This window comes from Apium graveolens, chromosome 2 (assembly GCF_009905375.1).
Source record: "Apium graveolens cultivar Ventura chromosome 2, ASM990537v1, whole genome shotgun sequence".
Taxonomy (NCBI): Eukaryota; Viridiplantae; Streptophyta; class Magnoliopsida; order Apiales; family Apiaceae; genus Apium; species Apium graveolens.
Genome location: NC_133648.1, coordinates 28,708,537 through 28,730,753, shown reverse-complemented (window position 1 = coordinate 28,730,753; position 22,217 = coordinate 28,708,537).

Below are 22,217 nucleotides of genomic sequence, written 5' to 3'. Positions count from 1 at the left end.
TAAAGAATCTCACTTAGTAGCTATTAAGAGAATTTTCATATATCTCAAGAGAACACCAAAACTTGGCATTTGGTACCCTAGAAATTCTGGTTTTGATCTAACTGGTTATTCACATACAGATTACATAGGTTGTAAAATAGATATAAAAAGTACAACAGGAACCTGTCAATTTCTGGGAAATAAGCTTGTATCTTGGTTCAGTAAAAAGCAAAATTCAGTTTCTACTTCTATAGCTGAAGCTGAATATATTGCTGCTGATAGTTGTTGTGCATAGATTTTATAGATGAAAAACCAACTGTTGGACTATGGTCTACAAGTGGACAGAATTCCTATTTTCTGTGATAACACAAGTGCAATTGCCATCACTAAAAATCCAGTACAACATTCAAGAACAAAGCACATAGACATCAAGTACCACTTCATTTGGGAACATGTGATGAATGGTACTGTGGAACTTCATTTTGTTCCAAGTGAAAAGCAGCTTGCAGATATGTTTACCAAGCCACTTGATAAATCCACCTTTTCTAGGTTAGTAAGTGATTTAGGTATGCTTAATTATTCTTGAATCCTTTCTGATAATTTTGCAAGCTATGATGCAGCCAGAAACTTAATTGATTTTTCTGTTTTAGATAAAATTTTGGCTAAGTTAAAATTTACATCTCGACGGATGCTCATTATCCATCGAGTTTGATCATCCGTAGGAATAGAATATCTTAATAAAAATCAATTACTTTTCTGGATTATTTTATACCCGACAGATAACTGTTTTATCCTCATCCGTCGAATTGTCTACATCTTAGCCATTAAAAGTACTGAACATTATCCATCGGATATACTTACAGTCTGTAAGTATATCACGACGGATAATTGACAGAATTTTGACAATTTATTTTATTTTAAACGGCTATTTTAGGCAATTTTGATTGGTTACTTTATTTTACTTTATTACTTTTGATAGTTTATTTCGAGATAGTATAAAAGCTAAATTCACTTTCATTTTTTTCTTTTATCTGTAAGTTATCTTACTCTAACAACGGCACCAGTAGTCAAAATCATGTCTCAGTCAGGATTTATCTATGAGAAGAACAATTTTGTGGCACTTGTAAACAAAGGGATTCCACCATCCGGAGATCATCACAAAATAATGTATTTTGTGAAGGGATGCAAGCTTAATTATGCTATATTGAAATCACCCACAATCTACTGCGAAGTTGTGGAGGAGATGTGGACAACTGCTGTCTATCAGGCTAATGACAAAACCATCACTCTCTCCATCAAAGGTAAGGATCACTGAATTAACTGTGACATTATCAAAGCATGCTTTAAAATTCCAAATAACACCATTACTAATCCACACATAGATGTTGATATAGTTAATTTGCTTAACTCCATGGGCTATGCACTTCCTACTACTAAATTATGTGAGATTAGAAGGCTAGGTCTTAGAAAAGAGTGGACTTTCTTGTGTGATGTAGTTACCAAAGTGTTTTCTGGTAAGATAAGTAACTTTGATTCTGTCAATACTACTATGCTTAACATGCTTTACATGCTTCTTACTGATAAGTACTTCTATTTCAGTGATACTGTAATGTTTGAGTTAAAAAATAAGTTAGGAGAGGTTAATAAGAGATCTAAACATATCTATTATGCTAGATTCCTTATGATTATTACTAAACATATCTGTGAAGATCTTGTAATTGAGAACCCAATCAACAAATTAGATTGTTGGGTTCAAGAAAGAAGGGAAATTACAGACTTGAATAGAGCTGATCACCACAAGGAGGTGCCCTTGGTTTATCTTCCAATCATGGAGGGCCCTCAGGTAAGTGAGGTAAGCACCACTGTCTCTACGATTCCAACCTCACAAATTTCTTTGCCTTTGAGTATGGCTATGGCATCTGTGTCAATGACCCAACAGATGCCTACCCAAGCTACCAAAACAAAAACTTCAAAATCCAAAACAAAGAAAACCCCTTCTGGTTTCTCTCAAAAGAAACCAGTTACAAAATCTACCAAAACTAAAGAGGGGAGTGTGAAGGGTAGTGAGATAGGTGAAGGACGGGGTGAACATCAAAGAAACCCCAAGGATAAGGATGGAGAGGCAAGTGTACCTAAACGTAGCCATACCATAGTTTCTCAACAAACTGTGGTGATTAATAAGAAAATCAGCTCACTTCTAGTTTCATCCTCCCAAAAGGATGTCACTATTGAAACAAGCTCCCAACCAGGAGCACATGCCAAGAGGGGAAGGGACACAAGCTCACCTCAAACTTATGCCAGAAAGAAGAGATCTAAAACCATTGGGGATATACAGGGAACACACACAGTGCAAACTGAAGCTAAAGACTCAATCACTGCACCATCTCAAAGTCAATTTGATGTGGCTCCAATAAATGTGGAGTCACAGCCAAAATCTTTAGTAATAGAAGCACCACAAACTCCAAACTCTCCTACAAATTCTCTGGATGTGGATATGATCAACACATCAATTCCTTATTCCCCTTCTTTAACTCTGTTGGGGAAGCCAAAATCTAGTGCAAGTGAGCATCATCTTTTGGATGATTTGTTGGCTCACTTGCCAATTCTTTCAGGATTTATTGAGATATTTGTGCCCAAATTTTCATCAATCTGCACAGAGTCTACAATAGTGTCCACTCCAAATTCATTCATTTCTTCTATTCCGGTGGATATTGTTCACCCGTCGGTTAGTGATTGTATCCCGACGGATGGGCCTAACAGCAGTCAACCGTCGGCTATCCTAACTACTACCCCATTGGATGTTTCTCATCCGTCAGTACTCACCACACACACTAAAATTTCAACAATTGTTACAAGTGTAGATGAGTTAGTAGTTGTACAATCACTCTTAGGACTGAGGGAAGGGAGTGAAATAAGTGAGAGGCTGGGTTGCTCCCAGGCAAAAGGAGAGGAAAGGAGTGAACTCATGTAAGCTATTTCTTTCAGCCTGGCAAAAGAGAATCAGAGGAGTGCCACCTTAGAAGGTGAAGGTGAGGGTGTGAGGGTGGTCAGCCAAGGGGAGCCCTTGATGCAACAAAAGAGAGAAATTGAGAGAAATATAGGTATAGGAGAAATAAGGATGAAATCCATTGCTAGTGAGTCAATGAATTTCAGTGATGCAGACAAAGAGAAACTATTTCAACAAGATTATCAAACTGTAATTGATTATATCTCTTTGGATGCTGAGACATTTACTCATCATGTCACAACATATCAAATTTTGGCAGGACAGGGCAATGAGGAGGCTGAAAATTACTCAACTTGGTGCACACTATAGCTTCAATGCAAAGGGCCAAGGATGCCATCACAGCCATGCCAAACAAGGTTGATGATGATGTTGACTATGGAACTGGTGAGTCTGAAGACTTCTTTGGTTATGAAGATGGTGATGGAGAAGAGTTCATGGACATAGGGGGAGAAGCAGGCCCTAACTCTAGATCAAACATTCCATCTTGGGTGTTTTCTAAAGAATGTGATGAACAACATTTCAAGACAACTCTTTTCCACATCATTCAAAAGACACACAATGCTCTTCAAGCCACCAATAATACAAGCACCAAGAAGCTTCTACAGGCACACCTCAATTCTCTACAAGTACATCAAATACAAGCTCTTCAACACAATCAAGATGTCACTTCAATCAAAACAGAGATTGACCAAGTCAAGAAGAGTGTCTCTGGAAGATTGGATGCTATATTTCCAAATACAACAATACTTGACATCAACAGACAGTTGAGGAGAAATTCTAATCTTGTAATTAAAATGGATTTCTTGGACACAAGATTGAAAGCAGTAGAAGCCTCTCTCACAACTATTCATCTTCATCAAGCACAACAAACTCAATTACTCCAAAAGCCAGTGGCTGCAAAAACTTCCACCTCCACTCTACTTGATGATAACAAAAATGGGGAGAAAGATCCAAACATCCCAGTTAATCAGGGAGAGCCAACCAGTGAGGGGGAGCATGTGATAAATGTTCAAATCAGTCGAGTAATAGTTTCAGAAATTACTTTGCCAAAGCCACCAATACTTAACAACATTGATCAGATCCAAATAGCAGCTGCTAAGCTTGATTCAAAGACAAATCTCAAGATGCTTAATGTTGCAGCTGTTGAGAAGGAACTGGATGACAAGTGGAAGAAGATAGATGAAGAAATTTAGAAGAAATTTGGTCAGCTACAGAAACCAAACAAGAATTTTCATCACCATTCTAAAGTCAAGCAAATCTCAGTGAATGAAATGAGTGTAGGTAGCTTGGAAAAAGGCCAAACGTCATGCATCAAATCTCCAAAAGACAATCTAATTATGAAGCCAAAAAAGAACTATCCTAAGTCATCAGACAAGAATCCCTTGGATCTCATGTTTGAGACTCCAAAACCAGATGAAAAGAAACTTTTGGCAAGGTCCATAGCATTTTACAAAGATCCATCTAATTCGGCACAAAAGAAGAGAATTGCCAAAATTTACAGGAATGGAAAGGAATTAAGCAAGAAAAAAGGAAAGCTGCTTTAGATTCTAAGAAGCTCAAATAGAAGAAAGAGCAAGCTGCTATAGTAGCCAAGCTTCAAGCTGTGAAAGCTGCAACTGAAATCTCTGAAAAACCACCTGTGATTACTGAAGCTCAGGATCAGCAAATACAAAATAAACCTCCACAGAAAAGAAAATTCAGATACAAACTTCATTCCAAAAGGAGATTGGACTTCATTGATGGGGAAATGGAAGATTACATTCCTAAATAGTCTACAAATTCAACTCAAACATCTAAGCCCTCAGTGGTACATGAGGAATTCAAGGTAGATCCAACAAAGAATTTTCAAGGTGAACCTATAATTCCCAAGGATGAGCCAATAGACTGGGAAAGTTTGTCAATTCCTGAGTTTAATTTACCTATCTTCAACAAGCCAAAGAAAACAAAGATAAGAGCAACCAAGAAGGTCAAGCTTGTGACTCCCAGAACCAAGACCCTAACCAAATCTCAACCTACAGTCAACAAGGGAGATCTTTTATATATCTGTGACATCAAGGAGTTTTCAGATTTAAACCTCTATTTGGATGAATTGGAAGAAGTAAGAGGGATTGATGTTCACAGACATCTTCCTGAAAGACCGAAGTTTAAGTACAAGAGAGGGAAAGAGATCACATGACCTCTTTATAGGATTCTTCAAGAAAGCCAGTCTTCTCATCCTTCAAGAAAAACTTTGGTTTTAATGTAACTGCAAGGAAATCGGTCCTAAAGAAGATAAAAGATCTAAGGAGCAATAAAGCCAAAGATGCACTCCCAAAAACTCTATCAATTCCCTTCACAGGAAATAGAGTGCATTTGAGGCCTTATTGGCTGATGGAATTCATGGACAACAAGGGTGTTAGAAGATTCTTCAGACTGGATGACCAATTGAGTATCTCTAGCAATGAGACTCTATTGGAAATGCAAGAAAAGCTGGATCTATCTGAAGCTGATGAACTTGAATTTCACAGGAAACTCCGGAATCAAATAGAAGAGAATAACAGGAAGCTTGGGAAGAAATCCAGATAATCAAGGAAATAGAAATCATGTGCTCAGACTAGAGGAGCACCTTCATAATGATTGTGAGAACTAATGATTGTGAGAACTCTTTGTACACTTTGCATAATTCAATTTTCAATAAACTTGTAGCACTAGTCAGTTTTATCTACTATCTTTTAATCAGTATATTTAGGGTGTTTTGTTATCATCAAGTTTCTCTTAATTGATGGCTACAATTCCAGTAGACATAAATTGGGGGAGATTGTTAGAAATATGTTGTGAACTTGATGATAAGATAAACAAAACACCTTAGTAGATTTGACTTAAAGAATTTTGTAGCTCTCAATGGATGATCTAATATAGTCCCGACGGATGAATTTTATAGTCCCGATGGATGACAATTTGACATCCATCGAGAGTGTAGCTTATGTAACAAATAAGTAATGTGGCACATTTCTGCAAACAATATGTTTTAGTCTAGTAGATTGTGTAGGGTTCTCTAAGTCATGTTGACTACTAGATTGATATGCATAATAGGTTGACTAATTGTAAATATGAGATGTCTTATAATTATGTATAAGTGAAATAGAGTCAAGTGACAGATAGACTCCCGAAGGATGATCTACAAGACTCCCGACGGATGATCAATATATTCCCGACGAATGATCATATTCAAAATAGCTGTTGATAGCGACAACACAGTCACATGTATTGGGTGTTTGCAAAAGGAATGTGGCAGCCTGTTAAGCAGGATTTTGAGAACAAAGAAGCATTACCATTTTCATGCAAATGTGAAGATTTCCAAAGATGCTGGAATAGAGTAGTGAAGCAGCATGGAGTTAGACTAGATACATTTTGTTTTATTATCTTGTCTTACTATCATGTAACTTGGTGATATATATAAACCAAGAGTAGTCAGTAGAACAATCAACTAAGCAAGCTTATTTTTCAGAGAAACATACAAGCTGTATTCTGTAAGAATTTCTCTGTAGTTTTATTTGTTCAACTTGTAAAGCAGCTGTGAGCTATTTAAAACTTCACAGAGTTCTCAATCTGATATATATATATATATATATGGTTGATACTTTCAAATCCACCAGAAAGTTTTAAAGCTAGTGTTTTCTTACTTAGTGTTTTGATTTCTATTAATCTTTCATTCCGCACTATTGCAAATCAAACACTGTTATATATATTAAGTTAGAACAATTTTAAAATCTCAAAAAGTAGCCAGAATTACATACAACCCCCCTTCTGTAATTCTTATTGTATTGTTAGGGACAACGCTTACAGAAAACTGCGGAATGTTTCCTATCTGCTCGCGAATTGGGAGCTTGGTCTTGTTCATCTTGTCTAGCTGTTGTTGTGTGATGAAAGAATAAAGCAAGGGTGAGCAACAAGCCCACCAAAATAACATGTATAATAATTTATAATATATGAGCATTCTCATAGTACTCATAAAAGTATTGGTCAAGCAGAGTTGAACCAAGTTTGATATCTTACCGCGACGAAGTCGCAAAATATTCAGTATATATATATATACTTTTCACAATCTTTGAAATCCTCTGCCATGCATAATATACACAGAGTTTCAGTTTATAACTGTATAAAAGTATCGTTGCAAAGTGATCTCATATATCTAACCTTGTCACAACATTTTTCTGAAAATATTTGTCATGCATAAGATAATCATTTACTAGATATAAGTTGAAAAGATGAAGTTACAAGACACTCCAATATACTTATATCTTTTCCGAATACTGCTTGAACTACCATCGTTCAAGGTATAATCAGTTTCAAATTTTCATCATATATCGATGAAGTTACAAGGTAAGACTTGAATATAATTCATTTTCGAAAAAACTCTTGAGGGCTTTTATCCACTCAAGTAAACTCAAATCTTTGATCATTAACAAAATATGAAGTTACGAGATACTTCAATTGATGGAAACATCATTTTGAAAACTCGACCCTGCCAACACTCAACAGTCGCCCAGCCGTAGCCTTTCTATTGAAGTGCTCTGGGTAGTATTGCAGAAATATCCAAAATGGATGATGAAATCATTATGGGAGTTTGTCGTGCCAGGAAGACCACTTACAATGATCAGTCGCAGTAGTACAACCCCACAACTTTCTATATGTAGAGGAGAACGGTCAGATTTACTTGTCGACCAAACGCTGGACTCCTAAGGAATGGGCCATCTCAGTGGAACTTCCAGGCCATTTGGGCCAATATATAAGGCAGGGCCGATGCCACTCGACCACTTACGCCACTCCTAGTTCAGATGAAATCCATGACTCTAAAACGTAAAGCTTGTCTCTCCTTTCCCTAGGTAAAAACTTGTTAATACGACTCCACCAAGAAGTCACATCTGATTGGAAAGGAAAGCTCACTGATATTCCCCAGGAGATGCCTGTTAATGGATTAATTTATTCCCAGAATTTTACTTCCCGAGTGTTGGGTAAGTAATCAAAAAAACTCTTTTATCAAAACAACAACATTGTTGCGAATCTAAAAATACATCACAGAGCCGGATCCCTCAGATTTTTAAGCGAGTATTTAAATACCCTTCGAAAGGATGATCTTAAATTTAAAAACGAGTTTTGGAATCCGCTGTAACTTTTAAAATCATTTTGAAGACTCGAAACCATTTTTGGAAATGTTTGGGGTAAGGATGGTTTAATAGAATAAATCAGTTACAAAATAATCGAAGAATATCTGAACATTATTCTTTAAATAATATTATAATAAAGAATAGATTTTATCAAAATAAATCCAGTAAAAGTTTTTGGAAATAATACTTAAAATGAATAATAATTTTCGAAAGATATACTTATACGAAAGTAAAATCTTTATTTGAATAATCGAAAATAATGTTTGACTATTATTCAAAACTATCGAATATACCTTATTCGATTAATAGTTATAGAAAACTATAAATATACATACATATATTATACTCGGGAACATCGACTCCCAGTTTAGAAAAATGTTCACCTTTGGGTCCCATATACCAAGGGTATACGCAACTACTGCTTATCTCTATCATATGTATTATGTAGTTTATAAGTATTTGAATTGATAAGAAAATATCAATATTTTAAAACATTCATATATATACCATATCAACATGCTCCAATATATCAGAATATTTGTTAATAACAACCATGCACTTATCTCAAGATAATGCATCAATATATTTACATCACAATAACAGTATAACGGGTAGAAAACTTGCCTGAGTGTTCCAGGGTAGGCTTAAGCTTAGAGTGGGTCCGATAACCTATGAACAATAATATAAGCCAGAATTAGACCATGATTTCTTAAGAAACTAGACTGTATACCCTTAGACTCTAACGTTCGCTTCTGCGCTTAATGATTTACATTAGTCGCTCGAGTACCCTCGATTCCACCATTTTTATAAAATTAACCGATTAACTTTTTAAGGTGACTCTTTCGCGAGTACTTTAATAACTTCCTAATTCACTTTACATAAATCTTTCGTGTTTTGATTAATCATTTAAGGGCCTTAATTACGCTCTCAAAGTTACTCGAGGTTCCGGGGTTCGCTCGCGAAATGCCGTTACTTAAAAAAGGTCATTTCTCCTCGCTCGTAACTCGGATTTAGGCGAATGACATATAAAAATGAAGCTAGTAACATGAACTATCTAAACATGGAAAATGACAGAATCTTACAATGAGTTCACGGGTCCTAAATCTAAGCACGAAAATAGTCTAAGGTAAATCGGTCATTACGACGGCTATGTTGACGCGATTATCAAATTTTAAACTACTCTAATTCCTCACCAATTCACTCCTATCCTCAAACAATCAATAACACAACAAATGGAAATTAGAATACTTCAAAATCAGTCCACACTCCAAGGTTTTACCAACTCATTCAATCAACTACATATCCACCATTCAAAATCAACACAACTTCACAAAAATCATTACTAAGCATGGATCTGACTATACATTTACCAATTCATCTAAAAACTCAAACAATCAAGCTTAGTACTAAAGTTCAAGAAGTTTTTATACCTTGATTTGTGAGTGAAAAGTTGATAGGGAGCCTTAAAACCTTGATCAATCCTAATACAAGCTTGGATCTCACAAACAATCAAGAAAACACAAAGTTAGATTTTGAAGTTTCTAAAAGTCCGATTGAAAGAACTGTACATATGAGGGTCTTACCATGCTTAGTTGGACGAGTCTTGTGAACAATAGTTGTAGGCCATCTCAATAACTTTCCAAAGAGCTATAGAACATAATACTTGAGTGAGTATAGAAGAAGATATGGCAGTTTGAATTTGCTGCTCTAATTTTGGTCGCGAGCCTTTGAAAGAAGAAGAAGTGAAAATGCTTCTTGATTTGGCTTGGTGATTTGTGTAGTGTTTGTTAGTTTAGTTAACATTAACCTTGGTTTAACCAAAGTTAGAATATTTCGACACAAATCAATCTAAACAAATATCATTCTAATCATGCTTAGATCACCCTCCTTATGTCATCAATTTGCCACATGTCTTTATCTTGTGGTTTGATGATATCATAATCTCTTGGATTCTTGAACAAGTTGTCTTTTGGTCGCGTATCTGTTTTACGGTTCGCTTAACTCTCATTCTTGTTAATCGTTTGAGGGATCATATACGGGATCTTTTTTTAGACATATCCGGGATCTTATTACTTTGGGCTTCCCTGAACCTTTATTAATATCTTATATTCCTTTAAAGATCCTCTTCTATAATCCTTAAATAAAAATCCTTTTAATTATGTTACCTTATACTTAATCCTTTCGGCATCTGGTGGATTTTCGGGAAAAACCAAAATGTTCGAATCCGAATTTTGATGACCTTTACATACACTCACTTACTTTATGACTAATACGATCTCAGAATTTCCATTACAGTACTCGTATATAGTGTGGTCTGATAATTTTCCTTAATCAGCATCATCAGCAAAAAGTTACTATTCATCAGGGTTTCAAATATTTCCCAAAATCGGAGTTATTACAGTCTCCCTTCCTTAAAAAGATTATGTCCCAGAATCAGATAGAAAACAGTTGGGGATGCTTTTCTAGCATTGCGCTTTCTAACTCTCAAGTCAATTTTTTTTCTACATTGTGGTTTTACCACAAAGCTCTGACTAGTCTGATAACCTTGTTCCTAAGCACTTGCTCCTTTCAATCCATAACCCTTACTGGTTGCTCCATAGAGATCAAGTCTGGTTGCCTGCCTATGCGCTCATATTCTCCTATATGTACGACATTCAGATTATGCTTCCTGAATATTGATAAGTGGAACACGTTATGAACTTGCTACAGGTTCGGGGGTAGGGCTAGCTCATATGCTAACTTCCAAATATGTCTTAATATCTCCAAAGGTCCAATAAATCGTGGACTTAACTTTCCTTTCTTTCCGACCCTCATCAATCCTTTTCAAGGGAATACTTTTAACAATACTAGGTTCCCTCTTTCCTACTCTTTGTCCTTTCGGGCCATACCGACATACTTCTCCAGTCAATCTTAGGCTGCTACTAGCCGTCCTCTGATTAGATCTACTGTGTCCTTGGTTCTTTGGACCACTTTGGGCCCGAGCATCTTGCACTTTCCAACTTCATCCCAATATAAGGGAGATCAACATCTTTTTCCGTACAGGGCCTCATAAGGCGACATTCCGACACTGACATATTATCAATCAACATAAAAAAACTCAATCCGTGCTAAATGATCATTCCAAATTCCTTTCAAGTCTATTGCACAGATTCTCGTCATAGTTTCTAGCACTATAGCTTTTACTTCTCAATACCCACTCTTTTCCAGTTCGTAGTCGTTACTATCTTCCGTACATAATACTATACTGGTTACATTTTTTCTTGTTAGCGTTCTATAACCTTTTAATAAACTCGTCAACCTTAGTATCACGAACGCGTTTCCATTCTGAATACCACCATACTCATACTACTCCTTTTCTAGCTGCTTCTATCTTTGAAAGTTTGATCAATCATATAGAAGTAAAAGAATTTATTGAGAGATCACTACGATCATGAACACTTGTTCTATTGTATAGTTAGTACAGAAGGTGGCCAACCTTTAGTACTTGACAAGCAATTAAATAACATATGGTATTCTACTAGGCTTCTATCACACAGATAGATAGTCATTCGACAATACCTCCCCTTATGAAAGGTTGTGCTTCTCAGTTTACATGAAAATGAAAAGAAGAGAAAAAAAAGAATTTAAGAGAATTATATAAAAATATTGCCACAAAACATCTGGCTTAGAGTCTACCTCTGAACTATAGAGGTTTATCACAGGAGAACAAAAAATATATATGTATATATCTCAACATCAAGTATTATAGCTTCATATTTCACGTGCCTGAATATTTTGCTATTTCGTCCATCATTCTATGGACCCATGCTCTTGCTCGAGCTTATTGACAATCACCCTTGAAACTCCCTCGACATCAAAAATCGAATCTGGGATTTCATTCCAGACAGTATTGCTTCTAGAATCCTACGTTTGCCCCACAACTTCCTCGTTATAGTAATATGACTCTCTGTCGATAAGAAGAAAAAATATTCAATATGTAGATAATCGAATAGTTAGTCTATCAATGATAATTTTTACACCACCACGACCCGATTAGTGTTACTCAATCTTAACATCCATTACAATACAACTCTCATGGTTGTTATCGTCTCATTATTAAAAAAATCGTTGATGCATTCCTATAGTCCACCGCGGACCTACGGTAGTCATTCATTTTCCTTGAAATCTTAATATCTAACCATATGGAGTCCATACATGTCATATCAAATTCTTCTAAGGAGGCAACATGATCACCATTCATGATTCATGAATAACACTCCTGAACTTGACGTACATATGACATGAAGCATATAAAATTGTATAAGAGTTTGAATCAAAGGAACGATAGTATATTAACACCGTTATTAACCACATGTTCTCAATAGGAGACTCGAAAATCAAGGATTCATTTATTCCTTTTTGGAACAAGGTCCTGGATTAACTCAAGATAGGACCTTCTCAGATGGGTATCTCTCTCACAACGATTAACATGAATTAAACCCTTATCAAACTACTATTACGGTTGAGTATCACACAATCATCAGAAGGAATATCAATCTTCCACACTATGATACAACCTTCACGACTGTAGCCAGTATTAGTGTATTCCCTTGGTACGAGTGCCTATTGTAAGTCATATGTCATAGCCTATTTGTATATTCGAGGATTCAACTCAACTCAAATAAGAATGTAATAAGTAAATAGTGGATCGACCGTCAGAGAGATCTCGCAAAGTAATATCTGTCAAAGGATTCAGAAACAAGGTTCATCTACAGACTTGAGGAGGTAATTCACTGGAAGAAGTTCAAGAAGTTGATCATGCCTCAGTGATATAAATCAAGATCGTGGATTTAATCAAGTGACAGAGATCTCGTCAGAGTATCAATTAATTACAAGGATTTAATCTGAAGAAAATCAAAGTGTCAGAGTCAAGACATGAAGAAACGTCACGGAAGTTAGTCACTCATGAACCAGACAGTACATCGAGTGTCAACGTTGAAGTGGTGGAATTGATTCATAATTTTCAGTGATTTTCAGAAGATTTGCAGAAGAATGGTTGCTGCTCAAGACTAGAATTAATTCTCTATTAATTAATTAATTCATCTAATTTAATTAAGAAAATAAATTATATCTGCAAAGAATAATTTATTTATTAATTGAATTAATTGATTAATTAATTCTGAATTAATTTTAGGAATTTTCAGAAGTTTAATTGGATTAAATTCAAGCATTAAATCAGCAAGACAATTGAAAATGAACTAGCATGACAATCAGGATTGTCATACCGATTGTCATGCTAGGCCATTTTCAATTGTCTCACCGAAAGTTACTCTAGGAGGATGATTGTCTTGCTAGTTCATTCTGATTGTCATGCTAGTTCATTCAGATTGTCTTGTTAGTTCATTCAATTGTCTCACCGAAAGTCTTGCCAGCTATAGGATTGTCATGCCAAGTCAATTCTATTCGTTTGTTGATTTAAAAAGAAGCAGAGAAGCAGCAACTTATTATAAAGAACACAGAAGTCAAGAAACAAGGCAGAAAAGAAAATCAAGAAGAAATATTTCATCTTTTCATCTGCATACTTCAAGATTAAATTTCTAGATTGTAAAGTTAAATCCAATCCACTAGAAATCTTTATCTTGCTCTTGTGTATCAATCTAGCGGATCAAAATCCCTAGAACTTAATCTCAAATTGCGTTTAGCATTTGAATCTTTTTATTACAAAAATAGAAAAAGTTCATGTCGAATTTATTCTAGATTTGTGATAATTAATTTGAGATTAATTCCTTGTAATCGATACAGTTGTTGTAACACCTTTCAAGTTTAATAATATTTTTATTTAACTTGAATTTTGTTTCACATTTTTTATTCCGCATTTAATTCGATTATTCGGTACTGTTTGTATTCAACCCCCCCTTCTACAAACACATTGGGACCTAACAATTGGTATCAGAGCCTTCTGATTAACGAACAAATCAAGATCCTAGACTTTTGTGATTTTTCAACTCCTTGAATTTTTATTTATTCAAAAATTCATAATGACTTCACATAAAGTTGGAACCGTTAAAATTCCACAATTTGATAAAGAGAATTATATCATGTGGAAGAAGAAGATGCTATTATTTTTACAAGTTGCAAATCCCAAATATTCAAACTTGTTAAAGAAGGGTATAAAAACTCCGATGGTTATTGAACCGGAGGTAATAATAGATGGTGTGGTGACTACTGAAGCTAGAACCTATCCAAAAGAGCCTGAAGATTTTACTCCTGCTGAGAAGGAAGAAGCCTCCTTGGATGCCAGCCTTCAATTAATATTAATTGATTCCCTTGATCCCTTGATGAACAGACATGTGATGAACTGTAAAAATTCCAAACACATGTGGGAAACTATTGAGGTGATTAATGAAGGCACAGAGGAAGTTAGGGAGAACAAGTTGGAAATCGTAACCTCTGAATATGAACATTTCAAATCAAATCCAGGAGAAGGAATTACTGAAGTGTTTGAGAGGTACAATGCGTTGATCAACAACCTGAACATCAATGGAAAGTATTATTCAATCAGGGAGGTCAACAAAAAGTTCCTTTTAACACTGCCAGCTCATCTTGAACATAGAATCACTGCCATTAGAGAAGCTAGAGATCTGAGTGAGATTTCTTTGGACAGGCTCTATGGAGTGTTAAAAACCTATGAGTTGGAGCAGATTCAACAGAAGGAAGTCTACGGGAAGGATAGAATGGTCAGCACATCTACTGCACTTGTAGCTGAAGGTCAATAACAACAACAATCTCAACAGTTAGAAAGAATGGTACAGTTTTCCAAGGGTGAGGAAAATGAGTTAGTAGCAGAATATGATCCTCCTACTACAAATCAATCAAGTGATGATTTTTATTCCTTGGAAGAGCTGGAGCAATTGGAAGATGAATCAATGGCCCAAATTGTCAAGAGATTCTCCCATGTCAGATTCAGGAGGAATCCCAAGCTTAAGTACAAGTCCAACTACAACAAATTCCAGAAAGGTGGATCTTCATCCTCTAACACCAGCAGTGGTGGGTACAAAACAGGGATGGTTGATCGAAGCACCATTAGATGCTATAACTGCAATGAGTTGGGACACTTTGCCACAGAATGTAGGAAGCCAAAGCAAGTAAGAAAGAACTCTGAAAGGGCTTATCTGGCAAAGGGAAGAAGCTGGGATGATACTGACAGTGAAGATGAAGATGAAGGAAATCTTGCTCTTATGGCTATTGATGGAAAAGCTTCATCGTCAAGAATAGAGGTAAAACTTTCTGATGCTGAAATGGTTTATCATCTAAGAGGTAACTTAGATTGTGCACGTCGTGATAATGAACTGTTAAGTTTAAAGATCACAGACCTTGAGAAAGAGGTCAATGAATTAAGACTTGTGCATATTAATCAAGACAAATTAAAAGAACAGGTATCTTTTCTAGAGAATAGAGTTGACTGTTATAGAAAACTCGAAACTATTCTCAAAGACAAGATCACCGGTCTTGAGACTAAGGTTAGAGCCTACTTCAATTCTTGTTCGAAGGCTAAAGAGTTCTACAGTAAGCAAGCTGTTAATCAAACATCTGGAATAGGATATGATTACAATGCTGCTATTGGAGAATTAGGCATAAACTCCCCTCCTCATGTCTGTGCTAAAGGGAGGGAAGTACCACATGTGCTTAAGGGTGTTGATGAACCCCTCTATAAAGCATCAATTGCTGAACCATTTGATGCGACCTCTTCTGTTATTCAAGAAGAAATACGTGCTGAAGATCTTGCTAATGAGAAGATTGTTTCCAAGTCAAGTGAGTCGAAAGTTCCAGTCAAAGTTGTGAAAACAACTGAGACTAACTCAGACACACATGAGTTGGATAACAATAATGCCATGTCTACCATGCATAAATTGCCTGCTGTTAATCACTCTCATAAAGCATGTGGTGTTGCTAATTGTATGTCTTGTGCTTTTAATATGATGTATGCTTATTTTAATGGTAAGCATGTGTCTAATGATAAGACTACTCCTCGTCAGCATGTGAATAACATGAAGCATGATAGGTCTAAGACTGCTAGTCCTTCTAAGGCTAGAAAGGAGACATTTGTGCCTAAGCTTAAACAGAAATTTGTTAAGGCTGTTTACAAGGTCAAATGTTCAGTCATTGAGAAAGTTGAGACAATTAAAATTAAAAATGTTGTTTTGCCTGATAAAGGACAGTTCTACAAGTATGCCGGGCCCAACCAAGTTTGGGTTCCGAAGAAGGTCTAATCCATTTGAAGTGCAGGGCATTAAACAGGTGTAACCGGTAGTGTGGATTCTTGACAGTGGATCATCAAGACATATGACCGGAGATAGAGCCCTGCTATCAAATGTGGATTGAGAAAGCTGGCCCCCTGGTTACCTTTGGAGATAACAGCAAAGGTTTATCTGAGGGATATGGCTGTTTGCAAGCTGGGAATGTTATCATTGTAATTTTGTATATTGTGCTAGGTTATTATCAGGAAGCAGTATCCAACATATAGCACCAGTGACGAGACTTGGGAATATTACGACATATCAAGCACCTGCTGCACATTACACTTGGAATTGGACTCTAGTAAGATGTGTACAAGTGTACTCCTGATTGGTGAATTAAAAGAGGAAGTCAGTGCACCACAGTTCATGGACTTTACAGCTGCAGATCTATTGGACTATGCAATCTCTTCTTCACAATCTCACTTCAGGTTGGTATGAACTAGTATACTGCTCAAGCAATCGTCAAGGACATGGTATGACACTCTAACAGAAGTTATAATTTTATATGAATAAGTAGAGTCGTCATATTAATAACTATCTTATCACTAAGCACAATCATATTGTTTTATATGTGCAGTGGTATATTGTTAATGCAACATAACAATTAGTATCTAAAGTACTTGACAAGTATCGGTCAATGATATGTTGTTAACATTATGTTGCAGATATTTGTAAGCTTTTGACATGAATGAGAATTACTTAGACTTTACCCTAAGTGATCAATGTTTTATCAAAAACTCATTCATATTGAAAAACAAAATTAAACTTCTTTCTACATTAGTGATTTCTTATTTCATGTAAAATCTTTTAAAATCACTATTGTAAATCATTTTCTCTCTATTACCATATATTCTGTATTACAGGTTCAGTCTCCAATGACTTTCTTTCATTGACAGTCATAAGGTTGAAAACCCACAACGTCTATCCCAGACTGTAAAGACAAACACAAAAACAGAACCAACCAACACTCTTTTACCACTAAAAGTAGTATGAATGAGCGTGAGGGAGATAGTGCCTAGTGCACCACATAAGGAAGGTTCTGTAGTCAACCCAGTAGCTCTGTCTCCTACATAGATGAGTAGTATTTAAACCGAGACAACTGCTAGCCCCCATACATCTTCTCAAAAAGATGTAATGGCTGAAAAGGCACAAAAACAGTTACTAGATTCATTCTCTCAACAGGGTGAGTCTATTGAACTTTGCCTGTCGGCCAAGGTATCCGATGTAGTGTCACCACTTCAAACATAATCAATTCTTGATGCACAAGAAGAGGTTACACACACAAAGGATGAGTTGACGGAAACAAGAGTTTCGACCATTTTAAGGTCAGATTCGATTGTTCAAGGTTCGTTAGTGGACCAATTGCCTTTACAGGTGTTAGGAGAGGATACTGATCCAAAAGCCATATGTCAGTGGTCAGTATCTACCTCCCCAGGCTTAAATCCCCTGGATGCATCTGCGGATAGTGGATCTGACATAGGTGCAGATCGGCAACTTGTTGACAATGATTCAGATATTACCTGATAAGTCACAAGGAAATGTCTTCACAGACATTAGAAGGGAACTTTGATCTTTATGCTAAATTCTTTGGATCATTGTTTACCTTCCCAGAATTCAAATCTGGAACCCTAAAAGGGAAACTAGCAACTTGTAAATTATGACTCAGATTCATCTGATGAGTTTAACAAGGATGGGGATTTGCGAACTCCCATTGCACCACCTGTGACCTCCTTAAGGATGGCTAAGGTGATTTTCCTTGCAGGTACAGCTGGATTATGGAGCTATGAGAGAAGAGTGATACACTTGTGAGAATGAGTGTAAACACGAGTGGAGAGAAGAGTGAAACACATGTGAGGTACACTAAAACACAATCACACACTCACAGTGAGGAAGAAAAAGAAACTACTTGTTATTTCTTTTCCAACCAAGTGAAATATGAGAACTCCTTCAGACGACGGCATACATTCCTTCTTTAAGGGGGAGATAAAAGCTTAAGTAATAGTTTGGAGGATTCCTCAACTAAGGGGGAGAAATAGCAGGGAGGAAGAAAAAGATCATATGTACACTACACCACACCATTGTTGTTTCTAACTACGGATCCTATTGTACGGGAGAGGTGGTAAACACAAGGTGATTTCCTAGTAAGGGAAGAAGCAGTTAGGGGAGTACCATTGGTTTTTATCTGCGGATCCTATTGTACGGGAGAGGTGGTAAAACGAAGGTGATCTTCTTTAATCAGTTGATTCTCATAGGGGGAGAAGCAAGAAATATGGGCTTCTCAACAGGAAATGTGGTTGTACAAATGAAGCTGGAACTACTTGAAGATATGTTCAGTCTAGAGGAACATCTACTTGGAATCTGGAAAATGTTAAATCTCATCCAGTTCTGCTATTTACTTTGCATGTATGTTTATATCTTTTTCTTATTTGTTAGTTGAGTTATCCTCTAGGTATTTGTGTGTTATTGTCTAACAAACAAATAGGGGGAGATTGTAAGTCATATGTCATAGCCTATTTGTATATTCGAGGATTCAACTCAACTCAAATAAGAATGTAATAAGTAAATAGTGGATCGACCGTCAGAGAGATCTCGCAAAGTAATATCTGTCAAAGGATTCAGAAACAAGGTTCATCTACAGACTTGAGGAGGTAATTCACTGGAAGAAGTTCAAGAAGTTGATCATGCCTCAGTGATATAAATCAAGATCGTGGATTTAATCAAGTGACAGAGATCTCGTCAGAGTATCAATTAATTACAAGGATTTAATCTGAAGAAAATCAAAGTGTCAGAGTCAAGACATGAAGAAACGTCATGGAAGTTAGTCACTCATGAACCAGACAGTACATCGAGTGTCAACGTTGAAGTGGTGGAATTGATTCATAATTTTCAGTGATTTTCAGAAGATTTGCAGAAGAATGGTTGCTGCTCAAGACTAGAATTAATTCTCTATTAATTAATTAATTCATCTAATTTAATTAAGAAAATAAATTATATCTGCAAAGAATAATTTATTTATTAATTGAATTAATTGATTAATTAATTCTGAATTAATTTTAGGAATTTTCAGAAGTTTAATTGGATTAAATTCAAGCATTAAATCAGCAAGACAATTGAAAATGAACTAGCATGACAATCAGGATTGTCATACCGATTGTCATGCTAGGCCATTTTCAATTGTCTCACCGAAAGTTACTCTAGGAGGATGATTGTCTTGCTAGTTCATTCTGATTATCATGCTAGTTCATTCAGATTGTCTTGCTAGTTCATTCAATTGTCTCACCGAAAGTCTTGCCAGCTATAGGATTGTCATGCCAAGTCAATTCTATTCGTTTGTTGATTTAAAAAGAAGCAGAGAAGCAGCAACTTATTATAAAGAACACAGAAGTCAAGAAACAAGGCAGAAAAGAAAATCAAGAAGAAATATTTCATCTTTTCATCTGCATACTTCAAGATTAAATTTCTAGATTGTAAAGTTAAATCCAATCCACTAGAAATCTTTATCTTGCTCTTGTGTATCAATCTAGCGGATCAAAATCCCTAGAACTTAATCTCAAATTGCGTTTAGCATTTGAATCTTTTTATTACAAAAATAGAAAAAGTTCATGTCGAATTTATTCTAGATTTGTGATAATTAATTTGAGATTAATTCCTTGTAATCGATACAGTTGTTGTAACACCTTTCAAGTTTAATAATATTTTTATTTAACTTGAATTTTGTTTCACATTTTTTATTCCGCATTTAATTCGATTATTCGGTACTGTTTGTATTCAACCCCCCCTTCTACAAACACATTGGGACCTAACACCTATAATTGCTCTCTTACACTTAAAGTGTCAGCCACCTGATTGGCCTTTCCTGATTGTAACATTTCCTTATAATCAATGTCGTTTGAACCACCTTTGACTAAATTTTCTACCTCATTTCCAATCAATGCTTATGTGAAAATGCTCTTCTTAAGTTCTGGTGAGAAAAAAATATCACCATTTTTCCATAAGTTATTGCCTTAGTCTTTATATGTGAACATCATCACTGCTGACTCTCAATCATACTTAGGATGTCTCTTATCTTGGGTTCTTCTTGCCCTAAACAATTTCGACCTTCACTGGTTCGATCTATACTTTCTCATGGTTTAACACGTGCCCCAACTGGCATCCGTATTATGATGTCATATTTTATTTACCAAAATTTCTATTTGGAAAACATAAATATCACCTCTCTTTTTGTAACCTCTCCAAGGTTATCCTTAAATCATTCCTCCTGTACTCCCTAGGTACAGGGCATATCGAGATACCATTTACTAATACTAGAACCATTATCTATGTAGTTCTGAAAACTTTCTCCACTGATCCTTAAAGGTTGTTGTTACCTTAATCCTTCCAATTCTTATTGTCAAAACTCATATTATCCCTAATAAGGGTGAAATGCCAACCTTTATGCATTCCCCTAGGGTTAATCTCAAGGTATTAAGTTTATATCCTTCATTCTTCCTTTTAAAAGGTACTTGCATCCTTCCATGGATAAATCAAGTCATATATTCCTGATAAGGGTATCTTATTCAATCATTCACACCTCGATAGTCTATACTTAGTGTCGTGGTAACATCCTTTTCCAAACTGAGGTCAATCCATATGGCCTCCAAAAAATAACAACGATTACCTGCTTTTCTTGCATGATTTGGTATTGATAGCAGGGATGTTCTGGAAGATATTGATTGTGTTTAATGTGAACCTTTTAGTTCTAATTACTCATTTACCTTTGTGTTTATCTCAACAGTCATCTCAATGTTGGGATATCCTTTATACCCAGCGTCTCCCTTTTGGATATCAAGTCAGAGGTGTTACATACACTTCACATTCTTGAAGGTCACTTTTCATTTATCCAATTTCCTAATTTCTTACTTTCTTCTCTCCCCAATCTATCCGCGTCTCATTATTTATCCTTCGAACTATCTCAAGGTTTCCTTGAATCCTCCCAACTTAAAGGGGATAAAATATATGTATCACTTATGCCTCTAACCATCAACTTTAACTCATAGTGAATCACCCTCATCCTGATGATTACATACTTTTCTATCTCTATTTCTACGAGTCTTTAGGGCTTCCTCATACCTAACTCCCTAATCAATCCTCAAACTCTATTTCCTTTATATTCCTTTCCCTTTCAGTCTTTTTTTATTTTCCTTTATATTTCAATCATTTCATGATCCCACTAATCATTGACTTCAAACATTACGTCGTTTTGGGATTCGTGTCCTCAGAACAAATTTTGAAAACTTTTGCAACTTAGATTCATAATTCATCCTACTTGTCCACGTTTGTTCTGGCTCTAAAGCTTCTACACTATCTCCATAACCTTAGGAAGTACTTTCCCAGAAATAATTGACTGAACTTTAATCAGTTTATTTTAACCTCTGGCTCTGTATCTTTCTTGGACTTTCACCAGTGGTTGGCCTCTCCTATTGGAAGGTAACTAACAAAAATAGTCTTTTTGCACCTCACCAATCATTTAGAATCTCAAATGATTCCTCCATTTCCTTTATCCAGGCTCTTGCCTCGACTGGGTCATCTGTCCCTTGGAACTCTGAGAGCTTTAAGCGAATTAAAGGTCCTAAAAGAATTTCCCACTACCTTTTTCCTCAGGGTGGGGGATAGGAATAACATTCTAATTTCTGTCTAAGTAGGTCCATAAATTGTCTCACAGGAGTACCGTCTTGGTGCTCCCTTCCTTGATCGACTTCTGTTTTCTCAGTATAAAATATTTCATCCTACTCCCCATAATCGGGGTCATCTTATACATTAAAATTCTCA